The sequence below is a fragment of the Pipistrellus hanaki genome (assembly GCF_964339955.1).
Source record: "Pipistrellus hanaki genome assembly, chromosome: 1".
Classification (NCBI taxonomy): domain Eukaryota; kingdom Metazoa; phylum Chordata; class Mammalia; order Chiroptera; family Vespertilionidae; genus Pipistrellus; species Pipistrellus hanaki.
Window position 1 is genome coordinate 116,945,839 of NC_140503.1, and position 15,283 is coordinate 116,961,121.

The 15,283-nt window shown below is 39.9% G+C and overlaps 2 pseudogenes across 2 annotated transcripts in view; both read left to right on the forward strand.

The window, feature by feature from the left end:
• LOC311616321 (peptidyl-prolyl cis-trans isomerase A-like) overlaps nucleotides 1–7,609 on the forward strand; it is a 41,175-nt pseudogene extending 33,566 nt beyond the window's left edge. Inside the window, exons 4-5 of the transcript XR_014797093.1 lie at nucleotides 6,767–6,869; nucleotides 7,075–7,609. The product of XR_014797093.1 is annotated as a peptidyl-prolyl cis-trans isomerase A-like (transcript). The remainder of the gene's footprint in view (nucleotides 1–6,766; nucleotides 6,870–7,074) is intronic.
• Nucleotides 3,629–5,349, forward strand: LOC311616227 (5-azacytidine-induced protein 2-like; annotated as a pseudogene). Its single transcript has 2 exons — nucleotides 3,629–3,720; nucleotides 4,272–5,349. The product of its transcript is annotated as a 5-azacytidine-induced protein 2-like (transcript).
• Nucleotides 7,610–15,283: the final 7,674 nt, after the last annotated feature.

A 15,283-nucleotide genomic window follows, 5' to 3' on the forward strand; every position in this document is an offset into this window, starting at 1 on the left:
AGCATTGGCCTGCAGACTAAAGTATTCCAGGTTCAATACTAGTCAAAAGCACATACCTGGGTTGCAGGCTCAATTACCAGTGTGGGGCATGCAGGAGGCATCTGATCAATAATTCTCTCTCAGCATTGTTGTTTCTATCTCTCTCTCCCTGTCCCTTCCTCTCTGAAATCAATATATATATTATATATAAAACTACCAGTGCAGAACTTTCAGCCCAGATTGACCCCAAAGACTGCTGTTTTATGCTATTTAAACTGACTTAAAAGAAAACAAGATCTTACTTGTCACAAGTTACTTCTGGCAGTGCAGTGTGGAATGGGTGCTGCTATGACTTGGCTAAAGGGTTCTGTAATGTTAACTATGTGTCTGGATTTTTACAAACCAATAGGTTAAGATTCAGAAGAGATGTTGAGAGAAAAGGGTTGAATACATCGAAATAAACACCTGGCAGTCCAGGTGAACGTCAGAACTCTCCTATCCACAGTGGGAGCTGCTGCCACCAGCCAGGCCACCACAGCCAGCCCCACTCAGGCCCCGCCCATTGCCACCAGGCCCCGCCCCTTCGCCCTTTTAACCCTCCAGCCCAGCCCAGAGTCTGCAGTTAAAATATAAATGACAAGTTGTTTGTTTAGATGTTGTTTAAACAGTTGGTATTTGGGTAATTTGAGTATGTATAATTCAATAGTGCTGGCTTTCATTTACAAAATGTGCTTAAAATTTAGATTCCCCCAAAATACCACAGTTTAATATACTATATAAATTTTCATCAAACATATGATCAAAATTATTTTCTTTAATCAAAAGAAAAAATTATGTACATAATTTTTTACTATTTATGTTTCAGTAATGCTGATGGTTTTGGTCTGGCATCTAGAAGAGTTCAGCAATCTGGAGAAGGGGCTGTGTGTAAATTAAATAAGAGTCCAGAGATGAAACATAATTTAACAGGCATTATAGGGAGTCAGAGAAGACTTAGCTAAAGGAACTAAGTTCGCCTTGTCTCAGGACCCCTAGCTTTCTATGAACACAATTTGTCCTAAGGCAAGGTGGAGATATGCACATCAAAGGCCAGAGTTTCCTACACAAATCCATTGTTAGATTGGTGGAGTTGTATCCAGCTGTTCAGGTGTTTGGCCAGGAGGAGGCAATAACATGTAGATTAAGATGGCCTGAGCTGTCTGGCAGCAAGGGAGCATCCTTTTCAGGTTTGGGGAAATGCCTTTCAGCCATCCCAGATGATTCAGCCCTGCTGACAACACTGGAATTGGCTTCCAGCATTTCAGATCATGTGATTTTTCAGCAAAATCTCTTTATATTCTTGTTGTGTTTTCAAAAGTAGATCTTGACATGAACTTGATTGACTGATCCATCCTACAGATCCTACAGGACAAACTCTATAGGATTCAGCTTCAAATTGAACAGCACCTAGAAACAAAAAGAATTATATTCTTTAAACGACAACTATGTATGAATGTTAAGAAGAATAAAGACATGTATATTTGGATACAATGCATAGCACAAAAATACCCTGAAGCATAATTATTAATTCAGTGGTTGCACACTGTTATTAATTGGTATCATTGCTAAGTATTAGAGCTTATTATTTTTCCCATCTTTCACTCATTTATTCAACACCATGCACTAAGGTAGTATGACAAGCAATGGAGTTAGAATATGAAGATGACACAGCCCACCTGAGCAATCATCTGTATATATAAATGGCTAATGTGTAGGAGTTTGACCAGGAGACTGGAGTTTGATCACTAGCTATGACAAGCAATGACCACCAGAGGACAGCACAAATGAAGGAAGGCCCACCCAGGACCTGGAAGGATCTGATCAGCTCTAATTGCCAGCCAGGCCTAGGGACTCTATCTCTGCACAAATTTCATGCATCAGGCTTCTTGTTTACTATAAACTGAAAAAAATACAACAAATGAACAGGCAATTTCCACTCAGAGTAATAGATACTACCATCCAGTGTAACAAGGCACTATTGGAGCACACAGAGGAGACATCCAAGTTTGTGGCAATATTGTTGGCTTTTTGGTGGAGGTGATATGTAGGTGCATACCTGATGGAAAGAAGAAAAGTATGCCAGAAAGAGAAATGAAGCAGATGCCAGGACTAGAAATGAGGAAGAACATTTGTGGAACTAGAAATAGTCTAGTTTAGCTAGCTGCTAGACAAAGGGGCAGAGTAGCAAATATAAAGCTGCATTATTTGGCAAGAATTAAGTGGATTTCAGTATTTTTACTCCATGCAAAGGAATTTGGAGTTTTGCATAAGGGTGCAAAGTAATAGAATGCCAAAAGTCAATGACTGAGTTTTGAATATTGCCTATAAGTTGACAGTGATATGAACTGTAACTGCCTGACTCAGTATTACTAGATGAGTCTGGTTATTTGGCCTTACATTACTAGCAAAAACATGAGAAGTGGATGAAGCCAGTTTTCTGACCATAGTTTCAGTGTGCATGTCTATAGTCCACGGCAGAGGGAAGGAAGAGGATAGCCAGAAATGAAGAGAAATACATACTGGCAGACTTCTGAGATCATTAAAGAGCTTTAGAACATGATGGTTACATGTGGAATTAATATATTCTTCCTTATGACTGTTTATATTTCACATTTTTTATTCACATAGATAAGAAAATATTTAATGAAGTGTATTTTTATCCAAACATGGAAACAGATGCCATTTTCTATTCTTAGTTTATTTTAAAAAATCAATGATATCTAATAATATCAAATAATTTATTATTAGTAAATTTTGTCAACATACCTTGTTTCATTTCTCTAGTTAGGGCTTCTCCATAATCCTGCCACATCTGAAATAGATCAAATATTATTTTTAGTATTTAAATTAAATGAGACATTATTAGAGGGATGATATACAGTATAGTTTATGAAATGTGCCCTTTAAATACTACTTTTAGAACCTGGAGCATTGGGGATTGCACAAATAGAAAAGTAATCACATAAATAAAATTAATTAAACTCATTTTAATTTTAGGTAATAGAGAACAGGCATATATAATGCTATTTAGATTAATCTGATAAAAATGCAATTATTATTGGTCCATTGAGTAACCATAACTTTATAAAAGTAATATTTGATATGGTTTAAAGAAGTTTAAACAAGTCAAGTCATATTTCACACTGAATGTATTACTTTGTGATTCCAAGAAAAAACTTTTTATAAAAATTAAGGTTTATTTTTACTTAAGTTGGTTTTTCTTTAAAATGAGCTTTCCAGCCCCCTTTAGGCCCAGTGCTGCTAGCCTCCAGCCCCCCTGAGTTGTGTTTCCCTGCTGTGGAGGGAGGGGGGCATGGAGGCGCTGAGGGGCCACACTGGGTTCTGTGTTGCTGGGTAAGGGGTCTGCTCCTGGTGGTGCTTCAGTTTCTCCTGCACTGCTTGCCATTCCTTCCTGATCCCCAGGTCCCAGCCCACTGGTTTGTCCGGCATAGCCCAGGCCAAAGAAATGGGAACCCCTCTGAGGTGTACCTGAAGCAGCAGCCTTGGCAGGGAAAGACGGGGTGTCTTTGAGGAAACTGGAGCTCGTGGTGACTCTTGATGACCCTGTTCGCAATGCTGAGGATCCAAATGCATCCAGACTCGGGCTGTCATGGATATGCTGGTGGAAGATGGGGTCTGCATTCTAAATCATGAAAAAGCCCATAAAATAGATAAGTGACTCTGGACTCAATATATTCAGACTAGAGGCCCAGTGCATGAAATTCGGGTATCCCTCAGCCTGCCCAGCACCCTCTCCAATCTGGGACTCCTTAAGGAATGTCTGACTGCCTCTCACAAACCAGGACCACTGGCTCCTAACAACCCACCTGCCTGCCTGTCTGATCACCCCTAACCACTTCTGCCTGCCTGCCTGATTGCCCCTAACTATTCCCCTGCTAGCCTGATTGCCCCTAATTGCCTCTCCTCGGCACCCAGGATTCCCTCCTACGACTGGTCGCTGGCACCTGGGACACAGAATTCCCTCCCTCTGTCCAGCTGCAGACCCCCAGGTCCCAGGCCAGCTTTATCCTGGCTGGCCGCAGCCACAGGGACCCTGGGCAGGCAACTTCACCCAGGCCACAGCCACAGATGCTTGGGACCCTGGGACAGGTGGCTTGTCCCTCTCCTGGGCTGCAGCCTGTCTGGTCCCCTGTCTTCTCTCCCCAGTGTTGAGTGTCTGAGCCTTTGCTGCATGACAGCATGAGGGCATGAGGATGTGACGACCATTTGTATATTGGCTCTTTATTATATAGGATGAGTCTGTTGCTTCAGATTTTGCTCTTGTCACTGTTTTTTGATGAAAACATCAAAAAATGCCTAAAAAATTCAGAGAAAAAAAAATCTTTCCTGAAGAAAAGAGTAATATTTTTGGAAGAAAAGCTTACAAGAGCTCTATTACATGAAGAAACAAGTTCTGTGGGCTGAGAACAAGTAAATAAGGCATATCTTGCACATCAAGAGGTTTGTGTTGATAGGGATAATTTAAAGAGCAAATTGGATAAAATGAACAAAGTCAACGTGAATCTTTGAAAGTATTGAATGAACAGCAGCAGCAGAACTCCTTTGCTAAGAACAGAGGTGGAGACACAACAGGTGATAAGGGATTTAAATCCACTTAATCAAAAGGGGAGGTGGAAAACTTGAGTTGTGACCTGAAGATCCATGGCTTGAAACAAGAACTAGAACCGATGAAGAAAGAATGTAACACTCTCAGAATAGACCTACAAAAAGCCAAACAAACGCATGCACCTCAGGAAGACATTCCGCAGAGCAGAGCTCTCCAAAGACTAATCAGTTCAAGTGATGACATGCAAAATGGATATTGAACGCTGAAGAGAGAATTGTCTGGTTTCATCTGGTGACTCAAGTTCAAGTTGAACTGAAAACCCCAACTGCAATCAAGAAAGCCTGTGCCCCTGTAGGATTCCTGTATGATCTTGGCAAAGACAGCACAAAACTGTTCTTGACGAATTCACTTCAACATACAAAAGACACGCCCCTCTCTCAGTAAATGGTAAAACCTTTTGTCATCCCACATCTTCCCCTTTACCAGGAAATGGGAAGATTTTGTCAGAGAAAGCAATTCTCCCATCATGGACAGATAATGACAGACCCATTCCTCATGACGGCACAAACTGTCAGGAACATTATTCACATGGCAGGAATTCTCTGGAAGATCATTCTTGGGGACTCCCAAGCCCTCCTAAATCAAGTGAGACAGCATATGGGGAGACTAAAACAACAACTAAAAAAAAAACGTTGCCTTTACCCATCCTGCCACCACCGCATAACCTGGATCAATGTAATCAAAACTGCCTTTATAAGAATTAATTCTGGAGAGATCTGGCATTTGATCATGAGGTTGCTGCACCTCCCCCAAGGGTACTCTTGAGAAATTCTTTACTAAACTGAAAGCAGGTTTTGATTAAACTTTTGCCAAGTTCTTCAATATACACATTTGCACATACTATAATGTATTATGTAGTTGATTTTCCAATATGAGAGAGCAACACTTCATCTTCAAATTCTGTCTAAGAATCAGGTATATATTGCTAATAAATTAATAAACTTGAGGTGCTTCAAAAAGACAAAAATAATAAATAACAAAATGAGCTTTCTATTCTTATACTTTTAGAAAATTAAAAGTTTAAGACATTTCTATGCTATTAATTTTTCAATCTAAAATGACAAAAGTGGTGCTGTCATAAGGTCAAGTGAAAATTCTACTGGCAAAAAATAACTGAAACTATGCTACTGTGTGTATTATGACTGAGACATTTCTTTATTCATATGGACCACAAAGGTTTGAGGAGGAAAAAAACAATATATAACCCTAGCTGTTTATCTCAGTGGTTAAAGCATCAGCCCGTTGACTTAAGTGTTGCAGGTTTGATTCCTGGTCTAGGGCATGTACCCAGGTTGCAGGTTTGCTCCCTGCCTGTAGTCCCCTAGTTGGGTTACATGCAGAAGGTAACAAGTTGATATTTCTCTTTAACATATATGTTCTCTCTCTCTCTCTCTCTCTCTCTCTCTCTCTCTCTCTCTCTCTCTCTCTCTCTCTCTTCCTCCCTCACTTCCACTCTCTCTGAAAAGCAATGTAAAAAAATATTCTCAGGTGAAGATTAATAACATTAACAAAAATCCACATATAATTCTGTAATTGTAATAACCTGTTTTCTTAATAGAAATTAGAGCTAAATTTGGAAACAAACATTATAGTCTACTTAATGATGAAATATGTAGGAAATACTTCAAATTATATTACAAGTGTCCTGATCTAGAGTGTTCTTAATAAAACTTATCTTTAAAAAAATATCCTTTCACTCAATGCCTAAAACGGGGTTTAAAATAGTATACTAAACATTAAACACTCTGGTGTTCATTATAATGTGATACCCAGTGCCTTTACAAATTTCAGGCGTGAAGACAAATTTGATGACTAACATGTGCCCCAGTATTTTTGGAGGCTGATTCTCTGATTCTATTGACACTTTTATGACAATATCATGATAGACAGGACTCATTAAATGGATAATGTGGCAACATTATTAGACAGACTTTATAAAATACATAGCTCGATATCAGATAAAGAGCAAGGACTTGATTGAATTAATTTTATGTTACCATTAATAAAATAGGCATTATGTGAATCACATTTTTAAACAACTTGAATGGAACATTATTATCCTTTCCCCCCAAAGCTCCAGTCCTAAATATTTCCTTCTGTGATGTTTATGCTCATTTCCAGGTGAGGACTGTGTCCAGATAATGGAAGAACCTTGAAGTTCCAGTGATAATGAGAACATATCTGCCATTTTTTTATATTGTGTCATTTTCAACAATATAGAAAGGTGAGAAAAGTATACACATGAAAACAATGTCCCAGCAACTTTCAATTAGAAGGATTTTTCTCAGAACTGGTAGTTCCCAAACTCTGTCCCATAGGAATCTGTTTCCCCTGGGGACACCTGCAGGATTGAGAGCCTCAGAGACTCCATCCCCCTTCAGTTAGGCAGCTCGATTTGTCTTATTGTATAAACATTTTTGGCTTTGCAGACACTGCCACCTTGAAGTTGCCCTTGACCAGCCATGGTGAACCGGACCGTGTTCTTTGACATCGCCATTGATGGCGAGCCCTTGGGCTGTGTCTCCTTCGAGCTGTTTGCAGACAAAGTTCCAAAGACAGCAGAGAACTTCTGTGCGCTGACAACTGAGGAGAAATGATTTGGTTATAAAGGTTCCTGCTTTCACAGAATTATTCCATGATTTATGTGCCAGAGTGGTGATTTCACACGCCATAATGGCACAGGCGGCAAGTCCATCTATGGGGAGAAGTTTGAGGATGAGAACTTCATCCTGAAGCACACAGGCCCTGGCATCCTGTCCAAAACAAATGGCTCCCAGTTTTTCATCTGCACCGCCAAGACCGAATGGTTGGATGGCAAGCATGTGGTCTTCGGCCGGTGAAAGAAGGCATGGATATTGTGACGGCCATGGAGCGCTTTGGGTCCAGGAATGGCAAGACCAGCCAGAAGATCACCATTGCTGACTGTGGACAACTCTAATAAATCTGACTTGTGTTTTATCTTCACCACAGATCATTCCTTCTCAGGAGAGTACCCCTTCACCCCAATTTGCTTGGAATGTTCCATAATCTATGTGCTCTTGCCAGTTTATTGGGTTCCATCATTTCCTTACCCCTCCCCAGTCTATCTGGATTGCACAGTTAAGTTTATGATTATGAAATAAAAAACTAAACGGTAAAACAAACAAACAAACAAACAAACAACAATTTTTATGTGAATTCTAAAAAGTTCTAATCTGAAAAAAATATTTAAAATATGAAAATCACCAATTTATCTTTTTAATTTTTTTTATCAAGCTTACATATGTTATATTTAATGGAAAGTTCCATAGATTTCTGCTTTCATACACAAAACATAGTGAAGATAAATATGAACAAACTGCTGGGGTTTAGAATTGGTATATCTTCCTTCATGCTCTGCTTCTTTCTTGTATTTCTTGCTAATGTCAGTTTGTCTATCATTAGCAGCCAGTCTTTTCTTCCTCCCCTTAATTGCCATTTCTAATATGTTAGTGATTGAGAAACCAGATAAGCAAACTGTGAAACTTTGGCCCCAAATACACAATTCTGCTTGCAGGCTTTAATGTTCCCTGAATAAATTTCACAATATTTAATGTTTTTCTTTTGTGGAAACTCTTTAGGTTACTCTGAGGGTCATTTACTTTCTTGTCTCTCTTTTGGACAGTGGAGGACTTGTCTGCAGGCATATAATCTTAACCAACGAAAATCACTGACTTAATCCAACTTCCTAATTTGACCTAAGAGGCAACGAAGGCACAGAGAGATTATAAGTTGCCTAAGGTCACAAAAACAATTAGCTGCAGTCCCAAAATGGATTCTAAGGCTTCTTGCTGAGTCTAAGGTTCTGTTCTAGCTCCTTCCTCATATTCAGGAAAAATACACAAATGTTTAACTATAATTCAGAGAAAATGAATATGTAAAACTGTCATGTACTCAATAATGTTTTCACATGAGACACAAAATAATAGTGTTCTAACTCAATTATAAATTTTAAAGCAATGAGTAAAAATATAGTAACAGAAATCTACAATAATGAAAGACAAATATGTAAATTGGCCATACCTCCACTATGCCCAACAGCCAATTAGGAGCAAGTATACAAATTAACCCAACAAAGATGGCAGCAGCCAGGGAGCTGGAGTGAGCAGGAGGCATGAGTTGCCCCCAGTGAGGGAGGAAGCCACGATTCCTACCTGCCATAGTCTGCCCTGGGCTCTGCTCAAGGCTATAAAGTTTAAATTATAGAAGATAAATAAATCCCAGATACTCTCTTCTATCTCTGCTCAAGGAGGCACTGAAAAAAAAAAAAAAAAGAAATAAAAAACTCCTTACCCAGGCTGGCCACACCCAATGGGGTAAGGGTACCTCCTGGGGGGCTTGACCAGCCTGAAACCAGCCATCATCCCCTCACCCCAGCTGGCCAGGCACCCCAGCAAGGACTCTCTCCCATGATGGGCATGGTTGGCCTGAAAACCACCACAGGTCCCTCGCCCAGGCTGCCCCACACCCCAAGGGAACCCCCACACTGATCCAGGACACCCTTTAAGGCAAATCAGCCAGCACCCACCTGTGCACCAGGCCTCTGTCTATACTAATAAAAGGGTAATATGCTAATTAGACTGTGAGACCTTCCAGACATTCTTCTGAACAAAGCTATGGTGGTGGGGCCGATGTAGAGGTGGTTAGAGGCCAAGAGGGGAGGGCAGTTGTGGGTGATCAGGCTGCTGGGGGAAAGGGCTGTTGGGGGTAAGCAGACCAGCAGGGGGTCAGTTGGGGGTGAGCAGGTTGTCAGTGGGAGACAATTGGAGGTGGTCAGTTGGGAATGAGCAGGCCAACAGGTATGCAGTTGGGGGTGAACAGGCCAGTGGGGTAGAAAGCTGGGGGTGAGCACACTGGCATGGGGGGCAGTTGGGGGTGATCAGGCTGGTGTGGGGGGTGTTTGGGAACAAGCAAGCCAGAAGTGGTGGTGGGGCAGTTGGGGGTGAGCAGGTCAGCAGGCAGAGCGGTTGGGAGCAATCAGGCAGGCAGGCAGGCAGGCAGACAGTTTAGCGGTTAGGAGCCAGCAGTTTAGGCCCGATCCCTGTAAACTGGCAGTAGGACATCCTTCGAGAGTTCTAAGATTGGAGAGGATGCAGGCCTGGCTGAGGGACACCCCCTCACCCTCTACCCCCTGTGAACGAATTTCATGCATCAGGTGACTAGTTAATATCATAAATCTTATTAGTAGCAGTCTTTACACTCAATTTATAAAGCACAGATTATTTAGCCACATTATAAAAAACTCAAAGGAGAAAATCTTTAGTTAAACTAAGAAAATTCTTCCTTAAAGAAACTATACATTCCCTCCAAATAAAACTTGGTTTACCAAAACCAATTAACAAATATCAATAAATTATCTGGGTTGGGAGTTATCTATAGTAAAATTTACCAGTAAAACACAAATCAGGTTTCTCTTTGCCATCTAACATACTTCTGCCCAATCTATTTCATCCTTAGTGGTCTGTACACAAGACATGAACTTAATTTCCATTATGATTTAACCCCATCAGAAATGATAGGAGCATCTTCACTTCTCTGCTCTCCAGTCTCCACATGAGCTTGGACTCCCTCTACCTTCCTCACGAGAGGACGGGAGGTATACGGATGTGTGTATACTTGAGAAAACGAACTGAGTTTAGCTCCAAAACACTAATTTGCAAAGACATGTCTGCCTACAGTCACATCAGTTTGGGTCTGCTCTCATCTCTGCAGGGAGCAGCCTGCCCAGGGACAGGGGTCAGGTGTTTCTTTCCTCTACTCACAACTGGGTGTGAAACTGCTGATTTGGGATGAGTGTCCAGAAACCCATTGTGACCCCATATCTAAACCACATTTTTAAATCCTTACTATGTGTGAGTAAGCAAGCTAGTAAGTCCATTTCCATCTGCCTGACTCCTTTGATCTAATATCAAAAGGGAAACAGGCTTTCATTTGCCACCTACCCCAGCACATCTCGAAGAAGAAAGATGACTACCCTGCACTTATAGAAATGAGTACAGGCCAATTGTCTATGTGGACAAAATAAAGTGAAGACAAGATGAATTATATAGAGTATATAATTGATGAGATAAACAAGTTTATTAAGCTCTGCCTTTTGAGAAACTAGCATACGTGCTGTGAGAGAGCGAATAGAGGTAAAATTCAGAGTAGAAAGACACTGCCTTGTTCATGTGAGCATGAGGTCTGTGCTTTATAAGGAAGCAATGAGACTCGACATTTTGTTGAAGCGCAATGTTCTGTCTGCTATGTACAAAGCTAAAGTCTTAGGAATAGTAACTGTCTTAGCTTTCATGTATTTGTATACCAAGAATTGCTGAGAAATAAAAAAAATTACTTAAATAAAATATTAAAGTTCTAATATTTTATGAAAGTCTTAGAAATGAACCAAAAGTTCAAATATCAATCAATGTAAAATTGAATCTCTCCATTTAACACAAATTGAAAGACAATGAGGAAATACATGACATGCATTGTGTTAGGAACAAAAATACTGAAAAACTTTTGAATATAAAAAAATTTTAAAATCAGGTAAATTCTATCTGTTATAAAATTATTGGGAATAAATTTTTAAGTTTTCAGTTCTAAGAAAACAATTCTGTGTGCAAGAAAATCAAGTGATATTTCTGTTAAAGCTAATTTTTACTTTTGTAATTTATCATAATATCATTAAATAAAACTGTAAAATCACTTCTGATATATTGTATAAATATCCAGAATTAAACTAGAATGTGAAGAAAACTAACACTAAGAATTAGCAAAACAGATATGTAGAAATCTATTACAGAACAATGGACTCAATTGGGCAAGGCTCACCTCCATGTAATAATGACAAAGGCAACAAACTTAAATGTCATCAACATGAAGAGAACTGAAATCACAGATTAGAGTGCTACTTTATTATACAAATCAATAGAGGCCCGGTGCATGAAATTCATGCATGGGGAGGGGAGTGTCCCTCAGCCCAGCCTGCACCCTCTCCAATCTGGGACACCTGGAGGGATGTCCGACTGCCCCTCTAGGCCTGATTCCAAGGGACATCCCTCTCACAATCACTTGGACTCCCACAATCACTGCTGGCTCCCAACCACTTGCCTGCCTGTCTGCCTGCCTTCCTGCCTAATTGCCCCTAACCACTTCTACCTGCCAGCCTGATCAGCCCCTAACCACTCCTCTGCCAGCCTGATCAATGCCTAACTTATTCCCTGCTGTCCCAATTGCAATAAAGTGCCCTATTCTGCCAACCTGGTCACCCCTACCTGCCCTCCCTGCTGTTCTGGATGCCCCTAACTGTCCTCCCCTGCAGGCCTGGTCACCCACAACTGCCCTCCTCTGCAGGCTTGGTTGCCCCTAACTGTCATCCCCCCTGTAGGGCTGGTCTCTCCCAACTGCCCTCCCCTGTTGGCCTGATGGCCCACAATTTCCCTCCCCTGCTAGCTATCTTGTGTCCACATGGGGGTGGCTACCTTTGACTACATGGGGATGGCCATCTTCTGTGCTGAAGTGATGGTCCATTTGCATATTACATCTTTATTAGATAGGAAGGATTATTCTTAAAGTTAGAATAACAATGCCAAATAAGACAGAACACCACAGTAGGAATAATCCAAAGGTTTAAACTTTACAAATAAAGGGGATTGATAAACAAATTCAATATTGATGTATTTGTAACACTTATTTTTTAGAATCATAATTTAAAAATCTTTAGAAGTATGTTGTTTTGTACTACCCCATCCCAAAACCCACTCCTTTCTATTATTTTATTTTTCTTTTCTTTTTTTTCTTTTCTTTTTTCATTTCTATTATTTCAGACAACATGTTACCATCTCTCATAGAATTAGTTGCTTTCCTAATGGCAAATAACGACATCCCAGTGACTCTACAAGTCACCTTTTTTCAATAACTCTAAGAATTTTGTAAACAACTGCTATAGAAATTTTGTGACCTAACCAGTTTGACTCAGATAATAGAGCGTCAGCCTACGGACTCAAGGGTCCCAGGTTGGATTCCAGTCAAAGGCATGTACCTTGGATGTGGGCACATATCCAGTAGGCATTGTGCAGGAGGCAGCTGATTAATGTTTCTCTCTCATTGATGATTATAACTTTCTATCCCTCTCCCTTTCTCTCTAGAAAAAAATCAATAAAATATATTTAAAACAAATAAATATTGGCAACCTATCTCTTCATCTTGATAAATTGATGCTTCATACTCTCTCTTACGGAGTCTAGCATGATTTGGCGAACCAATGCCCAATAAGAAAACTGTGTATACTTTGAAACTACAATGTTAGGTTTAAAATCAACTATTTTTTCAATTTATATAGAAATCATTAAAGTAAGCATCTCATTCCTCCCAAAATAGCAAAGAAAAAATTTCACAAATATCTTCCCTTGCATTGCTTCTGCATTTACATACTCTTTCTTCTTAATTTTGGAAGATTAGACTTTTTTTTTAATTTTCTAGTGAGAATATTTCAATTCTGCATCATAGTTTTTCTAATAATTCACAAAACTATTTGATTTTTTTTGTACCAGTAGTCCAGTTTCACAAACTTGTGAAAACTGAGACCTTATTTGGTCAAAAGGCTTTCTAGAAATTCTTAGCTTTGCTCTTCTATGTTGTTTATGATGAAGCAAACTGAAAAAAATTAGGTTGAAGTTTCATTTAGCCCAGGCCTGTGCTACCTTTCTCAGCATGAAAAACATTATTAAATCATAAAGCATCAAGCATTGATTGAAATGGGCATTTCAGCGTGTGACTTCAGCATTATAACAAAGTGTGTCTCCTCTTAAATCCACAACAAGTGAACATCTAGAACCTAACAAAGTTTGCTCTGCTCAACCTGGAAAGTGGGCATCTTGGGATGTGCAGGAGAGGCAGGATGCAGAGAAGACCAGGACAGGCCCTACTGCAGTTCTCCAAGGACAAGGCTGAAGGTACAGCCTTAGCACACACAGTAGCAGTGGGGGAGTCAGGGTGCAGTGCCCACACCACTGCCCAGCTGCATTCCCGACCGCTCCCCAAATCCAGGTCCCTCCCCAGTTGCATCTGTGCTCACACCATCACAGACCAGCAGCAGCAGCAGAGCCAAGTCTCCAGCCTCCAGGCTACATCACATACTGCTGCCTGTGGCCAAAGGTAATGAGGCAGCAGCTCAGAGAGCTCACAAACTGGCTCCCCTCATCTGGCCACACCCACACCTACCACCATGGGATGCCCTGAGGCCCAGGTGACTGGGATGCAGCATTGGCACCCACCACCCTGGTTACCCAGGCTGCCACTCCCATGTCCAAGGCTCAGCCTCACACCTTGACTCACTGTACACCCTCCTCAAGCTTCAGTAGCACAGGTAAGAGAAAAGAAAACTGCGCTATACCACATCGACTGGAAAACAAAAGAAAGACCTGAAATAATCAACCTGCTGAACTGTGAAAATCATCACATTTCTAAGAAAAGTGTTCTCCACTTCAAAGGTGCCAGCAAAGGAACAACACATCAAGCAGGCTCTACCACCACAGTAACACTAACACAGAGAGAAAATAACAATTCTCCAGAAGGAAGCTCAAAATAATGGACGATTGTGATCTAAATGAACAGAGAAATCAAAATAGCCACATTGTCATGAAGAAACTCAGCGAGATACAAGAAATCTCAAAAGTCAGTTCAATGGGCTCAGGAATAAAATTAATGAACAGAAGGAGTACTTAACCAAACAGATGAGAAGTATAAAAAAGAACCAAACAGAAATTCTGTTGCTGAAGATCTCAATAATAAGATGAAGAAGGAATATTTTAATAGCACTGCTACACAATGAAAACTAGTTGCTATTTCAAGACTCCCTATCATTGCCATCTTAGTCATTAGTCATTAGCTATGCAAGTGCTATCAAGATAAAGACATAAGAAAACTTCGTTTAAAAATTCAAGTATTAATACATCAATTTTAAAATAAAATCCAAATATTTGCTAACTTTAACTATTTTATGAAATGTACAGCTGCTCAGCAAGACATTTTATAACAATTGAAATAAAAATGCTGAAATAAATAACAATTAACACTGTTCTCTGACCTAAGAAGGCGACAAATATTTTCATTTAAAGACAGAAAGTCATCCTTTTATTGCTATGTTTATTTAATTCATAAAAAATATTTTTCTCCATTGCATTTAAGTAGCAAATATCCATGTATGGGTAATTATTTAAAGTCAATCATTCACTTATGCTTAGGGTTGGAAAAGTTTGGGTTCAGCAAAATTTAAAAATAGTTATGAGCCATCACCAATTTAAAATCCACTAGGAAGTAAGCCAAAGCATCTCCAAATATACCACTGCTTATTAGACAATAATATATAATTTCTAAAATCAAACTGAAGTGCAGCTTTTTAAGAAGTTTAAAATTTGTCACTTTATTGTTTCTGTTGAGAAATCAACTGGGTGCTCCTTTATAGGTAACTACCTGCTTTTCTCTTGCTGCTTTTAATATTCTCTTTGTCTTTTGCTCTTGGAATTTTAATTATGATGTGTCTTGGTGTGGTCCTCTTAGGATTCCTTTTGTTTGGGGTTCTGTGCACTTCATGGACTTGTAAGTTTAATTCTTTCACCAGGTGGGGTAAGTTTTCTG